We start from the raw sequence: 13,398 nt of genomic DNA, 5'->3' as shown, positions 1-13,398 counted from the left end.
TCAGAACCTTTCCGATGTCCGAATATAGCCTTCCAATATATCGATCTTTACGTCTCGACCATTTCGAGACTCCTCGTCATGTCCGTGATCTCATCCGGGACTCCGAACAACCTTCAGTACATCAAATCACATAAACTCATAATACCAATCGTCATCGAACGTTAAGCGTGCGGACCCTACGGGTTCGAGAACTATGTAAACATGACCGAGACACATCTCCGGTAAATAACCAATAGCGGAACCTGGATGCTCATATTGGTTCCTACATATTCTACGAAGATCCTTACCGGTCAAACCGCATAACAACATACGATATTCCCTTTGTCGTCGGTATGTTACTTGCCCGAGATTCGATCGTCTGTATCATCATACCTAGTTCAATCTCATTTCCGGCAAGTCTCTTTACTCGTTCCTTAATGCTTCATCCCGCAACTAACTCATTAATCACATTGCTTGCAAGGCTTATAGTGATGAGCATTACCGAGAGGGTCCAGAGATACCTCTCCGAAACACGGAGTGACAAATCCTAATCTCGATCTATGGCAACCCAACAAACACCTTCAAAGACACCTGTAGAGCATCTTTATAATCACCCATTTACGTTGTGATGTTTGATAGCACACAAGGTGTTCCTCCGGTATTCGGGAGTTGCAAAATCTCATAGTCTAAGGAACATGTATAAGTCATGAAGAAAGCAGTAGCAATTAAACTGCAACGATCATAATGCTAAGCTAACGGATGGGTCATGTCCATCACATCATTCTCCTAATGATGTGATCCCATTCATCAAATGACAACACATGTCTATGGTTAGGAAACATAACCATCTTTGATTAATGAACTAGTCAAGTAGAGGCATACTAGGGACAATATGTTATTTCTATGTATTCACACATGTACTAAGTTTCCGGTTAATACAATCCTAGCATGAATAATAAACATTTATCATGAAATGAGGAAATAAATAATAACTTTATTATTGACGCTAGGGCATATTTCCTTCAGTCTGCCACTTGCACTAGAGTCAGTAATCTAGTTCACATCGCCATATGGTTTAACATCAATAGTTCAATCTATATGTGATTAACACACATAGTCACATCGTCATGTGACCAACAACCAAAGGGTTTACTAGAGTCAATAATCTAGTTCACATTGCTATGTGATTAACACCCAAAGAGTACTTAAGGAGTGATCATGTTTTGTTTGTGAGAGAAATTTAGTCAACGGGTCTGTCACATTCAGAGCCGTATGTATTTTGCAAATATTCTATGTCTACAGTGCTCTGCATAGAGCCACTCTACCTAACTGCTCTCACTTTCAATATGTATCCAGACTGAGACTTAGAGTCATCTGGATCGGTGTAAAAGCTTGCATCGACGTAACTCTTTACGACGAACTCTTTATCACCTCCATAGTTGAGAAATACTTCCTTAGTCCTCTTAGGTAACTAAGGATAACTTTGACCGCTATATAGTGATTCACTCCTATATCACTATCGCACCCCTTTGCCAACTCATAGTAAGGAACACAATTGGTCTGGTACATAGCATGGCATACATTATAGAACCTATAACTGAGGCATAGGGAATGACTTTCATTCTCTTTCTATCTTCTATCATGGTCGGGCTTTGAGTCTTACTCAAATTTACACCTTGTAATACAGGCAAGAACTCTTTCTTTGACTGTTCCATTTTGAACTCTTTCAAAAACTTGTCAAGGTATATACTCATTGAAAAAACTTATCAAGCATCTTGATCTATCTCTATAGATCTTGGTGGCCAATATGTAAGCAGCTTCACCGAGGTCTTTCTTTGAAAAATTCCTCTCAAACTCTCCTATGCTTTCCAGAAAATTCTACATCATTTCCGATCAACAATATGTTATTCACATATACTTAACAGAAAGGCTGTAGTGCTCCCACTCACTTTCTTGTAAATACAGGCTTCTCCAAAAGTTTGTATAAAACCATATGCCTTGATCACACTATCAAAGCATTTATTCCAATTCCGAGAGGTCTTGCAACAGTCCATAAATGGATCGTTGGAGCTTGCACATTTTGTTAGCACCCTTTGGATCGAAAAAACCTTCTGGTTATATCATATACAACTCTTCTTCCAGAAATCCATTAGGAATGCAGTTTTTACATCCATCTGCCAAATTTCATAATCATAAAATGCAGCAATTGCTAACATGATTCGGACAAACTTTAAGCATCGCTATAGTTGAGAAAATCTCATTGTAGTCAACACCTTGAACTTGTCAAAAACCTTTTTGCGACAAGTCGAGCTTTGTAGATAGTAACACTACTATCAGTGTCTGTCTTCCTCTTGAAGATCCATTTATTTAATATGGTTTGTCGATCATCGGGCAAGTCCACCAAAGTCCATACTTTGTTCTCATACATGGATCCCATCTCAGATTTCATGACCTCAAGCCATTTTGCGGAATCTGGGCTCATCATCGCTTCCTCATAGTTCGTAGGTTCATCATGGTCTAGTAACATGACTTCCAGAATAGGATTACCATACTACTCTGGTGCGGACCGTACTCTGGAAGACCTACGAGGTTTTATAGTAACTTGATCTGAAGTTTCATGATCATCATCATTAGCTTCCTCACTAATTGGTGTAGGAATCACCGGAACTGATTTCTGTGATGAACTACTTTCCAATTTGGGAGAAGGTACAATTACGTCATCAAGCTCTACTTTCCTCCCACTACTTTCGAGAGAAACGCCTTCTGTAGGAAGGATCTATTCTTAGCAATGAATATCTTGCCTTAGGATCTGTGATAGAAGGTGTACCCAACAGTTTCCTTTGGGTATCCTATGAAGATGCACTTCTCCGATTTGGGTTCGAGCTTATCAGGTTGAAGCTTTTTCACATAAGCATCACAGCCCCAAACTTTAAGAAACGACAACTTTGGTTTCTTGCCAAACCATAGTTCGTAAGACGTCGTCTCAATGGATTTCGATGGTGACCTGTTTAACATGAATGTAGATGTCTCTAATGCATAACCCCAAAACGATAGTGGTAAATTGGTAAGAGACATCATAGATCGCACCATATCCAATAAAGTGTGGTTACGATGTTCGGGCACACCATTACGCTGCGGTGTTCCAGGTGGCGTGAGCTGTGAAACTATTCCACACTGTTTTAAATGAAGGCCAAACTCGTAACTCAAATATTCTCCTCCATGATCAGATCGTAGAGACTTTATTTTCTTGTTACGATGATTCTCCACTTCACTCTGAAATTCTTTGAAATTTTCAACTGTTTCAGACTTGTGTATCATAAAGTAGTTATACCCATATCTGCTCAAATCATCTGTGAAGGTCAGAAAATAACGATACCCGCCACAAGCATCAACACTCATTGGACCGCATACATTGGTATGTATTATTTCCAATAAGTCAGTAGCTCATTCCTTTGTTTCGGAGAATGGAGTTTTAGTCATCTTGCCCATGAGGCACGGTTCGCAAGCACCAAGTGATTCATAATCAAGTTATTTCAAAAGTCCATCAGCATGGAGTTTCTTCATGCGCTTTACGCCGATATGACCCAAACGACAGTGCCACAAATAAGTTGCACTATCATTATCAACTTTGCATCTTTTGGCATTAATAATATGATTATGTGTATTACCACGATCGAGATTCAATAAACCATCGACATTGGGTGTATGACCATAGAAGGTTTTATTCATGTAAACAGAATAACAATTATTCTGTCTTAAATGAATAACCGTATTGCAATTAACATGATCTAATCATATTCATGCTCAATGCAAATACCAAATAACATTTATTTAGGTTCAACACTAAACCCGAAAGTATAGGGAGTGCTCGATGATGATCATATCAATCTTGGAACCACTTCCAACACATATCATCACTTCATTCTCAACTAGTCTCTATTTATTCTGCAACTCCTGTTTCGAGTTACTAATCTTAGCAACCAAACAAGTATCAAATACCCAGGGATTACTACGAGCACTAGTAAGGTACACATCAATAATATTTATATCAAATATACCTTTGTTCACTTTGCCATCCTTCTTATCCGCCAAATATTTGGGGCAGTTCCACTTTCAGTGACCATTTCCTTTGCAGTAGAAGCACTCAGTTTCAGGCTTAGGTCCAGCTTTGGGCTTCTTCATGGGAGTGAAAACTTGCTTGCCATTATTCTTAAAGTTCCCTTTCTTTTCCTTTGCCCTTTTCTTGAAACTAGTGGTCTTGTTTAATCATCAACACTTGATGCTCTTTCTTGATTTCTACCTTCGTCGATTTCAGCATCACGAAGAGCTCAAGAATCATTTTCGTCATCCCTTGCATACTATAGTTCATCACGAAGTTCCAGTAACTTGGTGATGGTGACAAGATAACTCTGTCAATCACTATCTTATCTGGAAGATTAACTCCCACTTGATTCAAGTGATTGTAGTACCCAGACATTCTGAGCACATGCTCACTAGTTGATCAATTCTCCTCCATCTTTTAGGCAAAGCACTTGTCAAAGGTCTCATACCTCTTGACACGGGCATGAGTCTGAAATACCAATTTCAGTTCTTGGAACATCTCATATGCTCCGTGACGTTTCAAAAACATTTTTGAAGTCCCGGTTCTAAGTCGTAAAGCACGGTGTACTAAACTATCAAGTAGTCATCATATTGAGCTGACCAAATGTTCATAACGTCTGCATATGCTCCTGCAATAGGTCTGTCACCTAGCAGTGCATCAAGGACAAAATTCTTCTATGCAGCAATGAGGATACACCTCAGATCACAGACCTAGTCCGCATTATTGCTACTATCATCTTTCAACTTAGTTTTCTCTAGTAACATATAAAAACATAGGGAAGCTATAACGCAAGCTATTGATCTACAACATAATTTGCAAAATACTATCAGGACTAAGTTCATGATAAATTAAAGTTCAATTAATCATATTACTTAAGAACTCCCACTTAGATAGACATCCCTCTAGTCATCTAAATGATCACGTGATCCAAATCAACTAAACCATGTTCGATCATCACGTGAGATGGAGTAGTTTTCAATGGTGAAGTTGATCATATCTACTATATGATTCACGCTCAACCTTTCGGTCTCTAGTGTTCCGAGGCCATATCTGCATATGCTAGGTTCGTCAAGTTTAACCCGAGTATTCTGCGTGTGCAAAACTGGCTTGCATCCGTTGTAGGTGAACGTAGAGCTTATCACACCCGATCATCACGTGGTGTCTCGGCACGACAAATTGTAGCAATGGTGTATACTCAGGGAGAACACTTATACCTTGAAATTTAGTAAGGGATCATCTTATAATGCTACCGCCGTACTAAGCAAAATAAGATGCATAAAAGATAAACATCACATGCAATCAAAATATGTGACATGATATGGCCATCATCATCTTGTGCTCATGATCTCCATCACCGAAGTATCGTCATGATCTCCATCGTCACCGGCGCGACACCTTGATCTCCATCATAGCATCATTGTCGTCTCACCAACTATTATTACTACAACTATCACTACCGCTTAGTGATAAAGTAAAACAATTACATGGCGATTGCATTACATACAATAAAGCAATAACCATATGGCTCCTGTCACTTGCCGAAAACTTAGTTACAAACATGATCATCTCATACAACAATTTATATCACATCATGCCTTGAGTATATCACATCACAGCAAGCCCTGCAAAAATAAGTTAGACGTCATCTACTTTGTTGTTGCAAGTTTTACGTGGCTGCTACGGGCTTCTAGCAAGAACTGTTCTTACCTATGCATCAAAACCACAACGTTTTCATCAAGTGTGTTGTTTTAACCTTCAACAAGGACCGGGCATAGCCACACTCGATTCTACTAAAGTTGGAGAAATAGACACCCACCAATCACCTATGTGCATAAGCATATCAGTAGAACCAGTCTCATGAACACGGTCATCTAATGTCGGTCTGAGCCGCTTCATCCAACAATACCGCCGAATCAAAGTATGACATGTTGATGACCCACAAGTGTAGGGGATCTATCGTAGTCCTTTTGATACGTAAGAGTGTCAAACCCAATGAGGAGCAGAAGGAAATGATAAGCAGTTTTCAGTAAGGTTTTCTCTACAAGGACTGAAATTGTAGGTAATAGATAGTTTTGTGATAAGATAAATTGTAACGAGTAACAAGGAATGAAAGTAAATAAAGTGCAGCAAGGTGGCCCAATCCTTTTTGTAGCAAAGGATAAGCCTGGACAATTTCTTATAATGAGAAAGGAGCTCCCGAGGACACATGGGAATTATTGGCAAGCTAGTTTTCATCACGCTCATATGATTCGCGTTCGATACTTTGATAATTTGATATGTGGGTGGACCGGTGCTTGGGTACTGCCCTTACTTGGACAAGCATCCCACTTATGATTAACCCCTATTGCAAGCATCCGCAGCTACAAAAGAAGTATTAAGGTAAACCTAACCACAGCATTAAACATATGGATCCAAATCAGCCCCTAACGAAGCAACGCATAAACTAGGGTTTAAGCTTCTGTCACTCTAGCAACCCATCATCTACTTATTACTTCCCAATGACTTCCACTAGGCCCAAATAATGGTGAAGTGTCATGTAGTCGACGTTCACATAACACCACTAGAGGAAAGACAACATACATCTCATCAAAATATCAAACGAATACGAAATTCACATGACTACTAATAGCAAGACTTCACCCATGTCCTCAGGAACAAGCATAACTACTCACAAAGCATATTCATGTTCATAATCAAAGAGTAATAATATGCATTAAGGATCTGAACATATGATCTTCCACCAAGTAAACCAATTAGCATTAACTACAAGGAGTAATCAACACTACTAGCAACCCACACGTACCAATTTGTGGTTTGGATACAAGAGATGAACTAGGGTTTTGAGAGGAGATGGTGCTAGTGAAGATGTTGATGGAGATTGACCCCTCCCGATGAGAGGATCGTTGGTGATGACGATGGTGATGATTTCCCCCTCCCGAAGGGAAGTTTCCCCGGCAGAACAGCTCTGCCGGAGCTCTAGATTGGTTTCGCCAAGGTTTCGCCTCGTGGCGGCGGAGTTTCGTCCCGTAAGCTTGCCCACGATTTTTTCCAGGGTAAAAGCCTTCATATAGCAGAAGATGGACACCGGAGGGCCACCAGGGGGCCCAGGAGACAGGGGGCGCGCCTAGTAGGGGTGGGCGCGCCCCCCACCCTCTTGGCCAGGGTATGGGCCCCCTGAGGTGTTTCTCCCCCTCAATAATTCTTATTAATTCCAAAAATAAGTTTCGTGGAGTTTCAGGATTTTTGGAGCAGTGCAGAATAGGTTTCCAATGTTTGCTCCTTTTCCAGTCAGAATTCCAACTGCCGGCATTCCCCCTCTTCATGGTAAACCTTGTAAAATAAGATAGAATAGCCATAAGTATTGAGATATAGTGTGTAATAACAGCCCATAATGCAATAAATATTGATATAAAAGCATGATGCAAAATGGACGTGTCAAATGCTGGTAAGCAGTATGACTATTATCGCCCACAACTCTTTGTGTTCTACTCGTGCATATAACATCTATGCATAGACCTGGCTTGGATGCCACTGTTGGGGAATGCAGTAATTTCAAAAAAAATCCGACGATCACGCAAGATCTATCTAGGTGATGCATAGCAAATGAGAGGAGAGAGTGTGTCCACGTACCCTCGTAGACCGAAAGCGGAAGCGTTTCAATAACGCGGTTGATGTAGTCGAGCTTCTTCGCAATCCAGCCGATCAAGTACCGAACGCACGGCACCTCCGCGTTTATCACACATTCAGCTTGATAACATCCCTCGTACTCTTGATCCAGTTGAGGTTGAGGGAGAGTTTGGTCAGCATGACAGCATGGCGACGGTGATGATGAAGTTACCGGCGTAGGGCTTCGCCTAAGCACTACGACGATATGACCGAGGTGTGTAACTGTGGAGGTAGGCACCACACACGGCTAAAAGATAAACTTGTGTGTCTATGGGGTGCCCCCTGGCCACATGTATAAAGGAGGGGAGGGAAGAGGTGGCCGGCCCAAAGGGGGCGCGCGAGGTGTGGGGAATCCTACTAGGACTCCCCAGTCCAAGTAGGATTCCCCTCCTATTTCCTATCCCTAGTACGAGAAGGAGGGAAGGAGGAAGAGGGGAGAAGGAAGGAAGGGGGCGCCGCCCCCTCCTAGTCCAATTCTGACCAGCCCATGGGGGGGAGGGGGCGCAGCCACCCCTTGAGGTCTTTCTCTCCTTTCCCGTATCGCCCATTAAGGCCCACTACTTCCCCCGACGAAGTCCCTTAACTCTCCCGTACTCCGAAAAATACCCAAATCACTTGGAACCTTTCCGATGTTCGAATATAGCCTTCCAATATATCGATCTTTACGTCTCGACCATTTCGACACTCGTCGCCATGTCTGTGATCTCATCCGGGACTCCGAACAACCTTCGGTACATCAAATCACATAAACTCATAATACCAATCGTCATCGAACGTTAAGCGTGCGGACCCTACGGGTTCGAGAACTATGTAGACATGACCTTGACACATCTCCGCTCAATAACCAATAGCGGAACCTGGATGCTCATATTGGTTCCTACATATTCTACGAAGATCTTTATCGGTCAAACCGCATAACAACATACGTTGTTCCTTTTGTCATCGGTATGTTACTTGCCCGAGATTCGATCGTGGGTATCATCATACCTAGTTCAATCTCGTTTCCAGCAAGTCTCTTTACTCGTTTCGTAATTCTTCATCCCGCAACTAACTCATTAGTCACATTGCTTGCAAGGCTTATAGTGATGAGCATTACCGAGAGGGCCCAGAGATACCTCTCCGAAACATGGAGTGACAAATCCTAATCTCGATCTATGCCAACCCAACAAACACCTTCAGAGACACCTGTAGAGCATCTTTATAATCACCCATTTACGTTGTGATGTTTGATAGCACACAAGGTGTTCCTCCGGTCTTCGGGAGTTGCATAATCTCATAGTCTGAGGTGCATGTATAAGTCATCAATAAAGCAGTAGCAATGAAACTGCAACGATCATAATGCTAAGCTAACGGATGGGTCATGTCCTCACATCATTCTCCTAATGATGTGATCCCATTCATCAAATGACAATACATATCTATGGTTAGGAAACATAACCATCTTTAATTAACGAGCTAGTCAAGTAGAGGCATACTAGGAAAAACTAGTAGAACGCCTGTGCGTTGCTACGGGCTATAATGCATACTTTAAATCGCAGATCTATCATACACTTCAGCAATTTAATTGATCAATTAGTGGATAATTATTTGATATCACAATGCTTCAATTTCTTCTATATGAGACGGTCCAAATGAAGAGAGAACAAAGTCTCCATCTTGACCGTAGGACATGAAGTTCAATGGGGCAGGGTCATGTTTCTTCATTGGAATACAATAACACTAAAGTCTAATTTGATATTAGGAAGTAGACACATGTATTAAACTAAAGAAAAGCAATCTTATTTCTCATTTGTGATAAAGTTTTTTTGAATTAACTGTTCACATTACATAAATCCACAAAGCAAGGTAAATAATTAAACAACAATCTTCCACGACACACCATGTCCTGTCATGAAGTGAATTCATCAACTGAAGTAAATAGCTACATAGAGATTGCAACTTTTGTTACGAAGTCTCCTGCATATCTTGGCAATTTGAGAACGTCATATTACTCTTTGACAGTTATTGATCATACTGCCTGCATATATTAAAGAGTCTGAATCTGAGTTAAGGAACAGAGGAATGCCTCTGTATCACCGTAAAGTCTTTGCAATTGGCACATCCGTATTCGAGTAATATTGTCGCTCTCTACCCCTAAAGTCCTCCAAGCGTATGTGTTCCAATACATAAGAATTCCTTGTTCTTGGAAAGGGGGTATTGAAATGGTTTCCTTTCATACAGTTAGTTCAATGCTTGTGCATTGTCACGTACAAAAAAATACTCCCTCCGTCCGGAAATACTTGTCATCAAAATAGATAAAAGAAAATGTATCTAGACGTATTTTAGTTCTAGATACATCTATTTTTATCCATCTTGATGACAAGTATTTTAGGACGGAGGGAGTAATATACACACCGAATGCATAAACTGTTGGTTGCATATATGAACATAATGCATGTCAAATGTCGTGTGTATAAAAATGATAGCCCATAAGATTTTCTTTTTGAAATCAACTTCATGATGCGTAGTCTAGTAGAATGCCCGTGCGTTGCCACGGGTCTTTAATTTTGTTCTGATTGTGTGTGTATATGTATTGTTGCATAAAACTCAATGATTTTTTTGTCTCTTTCAACGACATCTCCTCGACATTCTTATTAATGGATTTCTTCTCATATTCCGCAAAAATAGAAATATATAGAAATACACTATTTGTATTATCATGTGCAAGAAATATAAAAAGAAGAATAATTATTTGTATGCATCTCTTCTCATTTTGTAAAACTCGACGAGTTTTCAGTCTAGTATATTATGAAGCTTTGTCAATCAACATTTTCAAAGCAGCATCTGAAGATCTAAAGTGAACATATAAACACATATACTTCAGCATGCAGTGCATCACTCAGAGAGTTTATATGTCCAAGCCGCCGCAAACAAAGTCATTGGAGTGCCATCCCTGCATATAATCCCACACCCCCTGCCCTGGTGTCCTCGATAAAGGACGCATCGATGTTTATCTTCACAAACTCTTGTGACGGTTTCACCCAACTTCTACATATGTAGTAGTAGCAGCAGCTTCTTTGGGTTTCAGGAACTCAAGCCACTCATCCACATGTTGCCTGACATTGACCTGAAATTCTTGCACCGTCGTTCTCCATGGTTCTTCTTGTTACGTTCATGCCACCAGCACCACAATTGAGCAAATAGTGAGCAACTTATCCTTCTCCACAACCTCAGAATTGTTCTCATGATGTCATCCGCTGAATTACACTCTGTTAGCTTAGTGTCGGTGCCAGGAATTTCTTCCTGGTATTCATTTGTGCAATTTTATAGCAATATAACAACAAATGATACAACAAGCTAGCAGCAGTATACCAATGGATTAGCAATTCTTTGGTATCCATGGAAGTCCCGGGAAGACACCTGGTGCCGCCACTGTGTTAGCTTGTTCCAGATTTCCTCCAGCAGCAAGGCATACCATTGCTCTTCACTTGTTTGCAGTTTAGAAAGAGATGCAACCCATCTTCGAACAATATGCAACAGACAACATATCAAGCGATTTGCCAACATATTTTCAAATTAGAACATAGTGAATTATTCAAGCTACAAAAATAGTGCATGTGATTTCCTAGCAATTTCGTTCACTACTCCAAATTACAAAATGAAGAATTCCTACATGACAAATGGTAACAGAAAAAGATCAGTGAAGATCAGCACTTGAACAACATGCACTCGTAACATAGTTGTCAGGGCATCAATACACTATCAAACGGGTACAACTGTGAATTACCCAACATACCTGGGAAGCTACAATTCAGGAACTAAACCGACCATTCAGACATGAGCGGGGAGAAATCTAAACAACTCATCGGAGAAATCTAAACAACTCACCAGGGTCCCTGTATCATTTATATGCAAATAACATATGACAATCTAGTGCCCGTCATGAGCGTTGCCACCTGAGGCGTCCCCTTCCTCCGCCGTGCGAGTTTTCGCCGCGCGTCTCCCCTCGCCTCCCTCTTCCCCTCCATAACCGCCACCTCGCCGCCGCACGACGGCCATGTGATCATCGTCAACTTCATGGGCAGTAGCGGCAACGACCTGCCTCCTGTTCCAGAATCACGATGAATCCAAGGGAATGTTTGGCTCTGTTGTCCAGTCCCGCAGCTGTGCATCGCGAGCACCGTCATCGTCTCAGTCTCGGGCATCCCCTTCCTCCACCATGTGGGTCCACAGCGTGGTCATCATCGGCTTTGGAAAGCATCATAGAAGAATTAAATTCAGAGAAGGAGTTGAGTTCATACTGTTCTGGTAAGTTCACAGCCCATCTCCATAGTAATAGTACTCAGATATAAAGGAATTATTTCAATTGGAAGCAGAAATCCAATAACATCAGAATCGTCAACCTGTAAAATTAAAAAAGAAAGCAAAGTAAATATTCCTATGATCCGCCAGGATAACCTCTAAAAGACCATCATTTTCGCCTAGGTAGAAGAGTACCTTAGAGGCTCATATCAAAATTCTCCGCCACCTAAAGAGTTCTCTCGATCCCATGGTCACCATTAGAAAGAATCTTGACTTGAGTATTGATAAAGTAACACTAACTACTAACCAAAAAAGGGTCTCATAATTTGCACCCATTTTAGTTTCCGCTGACAATCTAAATTCTATGGGCTTGGTAAAAATTGTTCCTTTTGTGTCCCTCGACGCCATAGCTATTACACATGCTTGGTTTGCAAGATGTTTCGGAGCATCACCTCTGTCTGTCCATGTAGTCCTTTTGTGACCATAGCGGTAGCAAATGCTGTAGAAAACTGTCCTCTTACTCAAACCTTCCTAAGGGGCTTTCTCCCTGCTGGTCAATGGCCAGTCAATCTCTTTCCTTGTAGCTGGCAGCCTGGCGCTGATGGTTATGCTAACCTGTTGCCTGGTATATTACTGAAACATTGTCACCACTACCAGAATTTGCCGGATGCTCTTGAGTTTTGCGATCTACACATACTATGTATTCTCAACAGCTTGACAACTACTCCATTTTCAGCAAGCCGGTCTTCCAAACCAAGCCCATCTCTCACCTTGGCAAAAGGTTTCATGTCTACCAAATTTGCCTTCAACAAATAAACCAGACAATCGTACACATGAAAATTTGGGTCCCCAAGCCGAACAAGCTCTATGCACATTCTGAAGTGCATGTAGGAGAAGGGATTATATGCCAATGGTTCCTATGTTGTGAGCATCCTTTGTCCACCTCTTCATTATATTCTTCATACGGATTTGCTTCACGTGTATGAAGTCGAGCACCTGCCATTATTTATCACTAAAGTAAGTTCACTCTCTCACACATCTGATATATTCTGCTGCATACACATAAACAGCGAGCGAAACGCACAAGATCATACCTTCAGGACATGACTTGTGTTTCTCAATCTCTTCAACTTTGGTATGCTCCACACTCATACAAGATCCAGTTTTCGTCAAACATAGCCCTTGTGTATGTCTTGATCGCATGCCATTCAAGGGGCCAGGTTAGCTCTCATTAGTGGCCTTCCCTGTAACAGTTAGATGCAAATCATTTAGTAAAACTCAATAGTTCTACTAATAAAAATGACATCCACACGCAACAACAACTATGTATTTCTTTCATAAAAAAATCAGCGTACAATTCTTGTCATCTC

Source organism: Triticum dicoccoides, chromosome 7B (assembly GCF_002162155.2).
Source record: "Triticum dicoccoides isolate Atlit2015 ecotype Zavitan chromosome 7B, WEW_v2.0, whole genome shotgun sequence".
Taxonomy (NCBI): domain Eukaryota; kingdom Viridiplantae; phylum Streptophyta; class Magnoliopsida; order Poales; family Poaceae; genus Triticum; species Triticum dicoccoides.
This window is presented reverse-complemented; position numbering follows the sequence as displayed.